The 2,540-nt window shown below is 45.4% G+C and overlaps 1 protein-coding gene across 1 annotated transcript in view; it reads left to right on the top strand.

Annotated features, from left to right (window-relative positions):
* Nucleotides 1-2,540, top strand: part of LOC108269084 (INSC spindle orientation adaptor protein) — a 32,081-nt gene continuing 29,541 nt past the window's right edge. Inside the window, exon 1 of the mRNA XM_053682256.1 lies at nucleotides 1-711. The gene's annotated coding sequence lies outside the window, so the exon portion shown is untranslated. The remainder of the gene's footprint in view (nucleotides 712-2,540) is intronic.

Here is a 2,540-nt window from a genome sequence, read left to right as displayed (position 1 = left end):
CAGAAGTGTGTTTGTGGGTTTGTTTCCATTTGTTTGTGTTTTAGTTTCCCGGGAATCAGCACCTGGACGCTGTGAAGTGAAAACGAGACACTGAAGGTCCAGAAATAACTTTCTCCTAGACAACATGCTCTCTCCCCTGTCTCGCCTCGCTCCCTACTTCTAGAGAATAAAAGTAAACATGGTGTGTCCGGGTGAGAAATCAGGTTTCATGCTGCTGTTGCTGCCACGGCGTCTGGCCGTGTTTTTTCTCCATCCACATCTGGTTTCCACTCCTCCGGCTCTTCGTGCGGTTTCAGCTGTTTTTCTGTCAGATTTTAGAAACGTCCACGTCCCCGTCGCAGCGTCGGCAGTTTTGCCCGGAGGTCTACAGTGAAATTACACTCCTGACCACAACGCCGTGAAAAAGTGCAGCGCAGCCTCGCAGACACAAATAGACGAGTTTCAGTGTGAGTCTGGCCCCGAGCCCAGCCGAGAACCTTAAAGTCGTTATAGACTCACTGCAGCTCAGTGCGGCTCACACACACACACACACACACACACACACACACACACACACACACACACTATTCACCCTGTGAGGAACGACAGACGCAGACACATACATTATCAGACAACAGACGCAGACACACTTAGATAACACACATACACACACACTCACACACACACACAGCAGTGAGGATGAAACCCCGCAGGACTTCAGCAGGGCGTTCAGTAAGTCTTTTTCATTCATTCAGTTTTAACTTCACAGCTTTGTGACAGTCAGAGAGAGAGAGAGAGAGAGAGAGAGAGAGAGAGAGAGAGTGTGTGTGTGTGTGTGTGTGTGTGTGTGTGTGTGTGTTTTAGGTCCAGCATTCACAACGGCACAATGTTGAAGTGTGTTGAGTTGTAAGGTGTGTTCAGAGCCGCAGTGAGTGAAGCGGGCGATGTCAGTGATATGAATAATGGAGATTTCACTCTGCTGTGTTTCTCTGTGGAGTTTTATAACTTTACACACATTTTAAAGTGTGAAACTTTAACACTGTAACACAATGACGGAGAATTTAATTTCACACTGACACCTGATCATGTCATAACGAGCTGTTCTCAGCTCACACTAATCCCTAATTTACACCAGACAAGTGACGACTATCATCCATCACACACGTTCTATACAACCGGCACCACAACAGTTTATTATTATTATTATTATTATTACACTATAGCTCTGATGAGTTCTGGACTGTGATTGGTCAGGAGGCGGTGATTAGTTCTCTATAACAGCGGCTCTGACAGTAGCGCAGGTTTATATTAATGCACTCATTCTAATACGTTATGGTTTCTATAGTAACGGCTCGTTCACAGGGACGTGTACAGCACACGCTCCACTGATAATAAACAGATGTTTTCTGAGCGAATAGAGAGAGAGAATAAAGAGAGAGAGAGAATAGAGAGAGAGAATAAAGAGAGAGAGAGAATAGAGAGAGAGAATAAAGAGAGAGAGAGAATAGAGAGAGAGAATAAAGAGAGAGAGAGAATAGAGAGAGAGAATAAAGAGAGAGAGAGAATAGAGAGAGGGATGGTGAGGGAACGAGCGTTTATAGCTGCTATAACAAGCGAGAACACGAAATGACTCCTTTCACTGAACATTAAATGTAACTATAAACGGATAGAAGGTATGACGTGTCGTTCTTTAATAAACAAGTGTCATGGTACATGTTGTTATCCATCAGCATTAGCATCGTATAAACACTTTGAGATACGTGACTGAGTTGACGTGTAAAAAGTCGTGTGACGTGTCTGGACTGTGACATGTCTGGAGAGTGACGTGTCTAGACTGTGATGTGTCTGTACTGTGTCGTGTCTGGAGTGTGACGTGTCTGGAGTGTGACGTGTCTGGAGTGTGACGTGTCTGGAGTGTGACATGTCTGGAGTGTGACGTGTCTGGAGTGTGACGTGTCTGGAGTGTGACGTGTCTGGAGTGTGACGTGTCTGGAATGTGACGTGTCTGGATTGTGACGTGTCTGGAGTGTGACGTGTCTGGAGTGTGACGTGTCTGGAGTGTGATGTGTGACGTGTCTGGAATGTGACGTGTCTGGAGTGTGACGTGTCTGGAGTGTGATGTGTGACGTGTCTGGAGTGTGACGTGTCTGGAGTGTGATGTGTGACGTGTCTGGAGTGTGATGTGTCTGGAATGTGACGTGTCTGGAGTGTGACGTGTCTGGAGTGTGATGTGTGACGTGTCTGGATTGTGACGTGTCTGGAGTGTGACGTGTCTGGAGTGTGATGTGTGACGTGTCTGGATTGTGACGTGACGTGTCTTTACGTGTTTGTGACTCAGAGGCTGTGAACTGAAACGTGTGTTAAACATCTCACACGCGCTCAGTTTTACTGCAGGTTTCTTTCTTCTTCTCTCTTCTTTCCCTTCTCCTTTCTGCCTGATCGTCTACTTTCTTCTGCCTGACTATTTTCATTACTTCTTTTTCCTTCTTTTCTTCTTCCCTCTTGTTTTTTTCTTTATTCATTTCTTTTAGACTCTTCTTTACTTTTCTTTTTTCAGTTTG

The sequence above is a fragment of the Ictalurus punctatus genome, chromosome 8 (assembly GCF_001660625.3).
Source record: "Ictalurus punctatus breed USDA103 chromosome 8, Coco_2.0, whole genome shotgun sequence".
Classification (NCBI taxonomy): Eukaryota; Metazoa; Chordata; class Actinopteri; order Siluriformes; family Ictaluridae; genus Ictalurus; species Ictalurus punctatus.
This window is presented reverse-complemented; position numbering and strand designations above follow the sequence as displayed.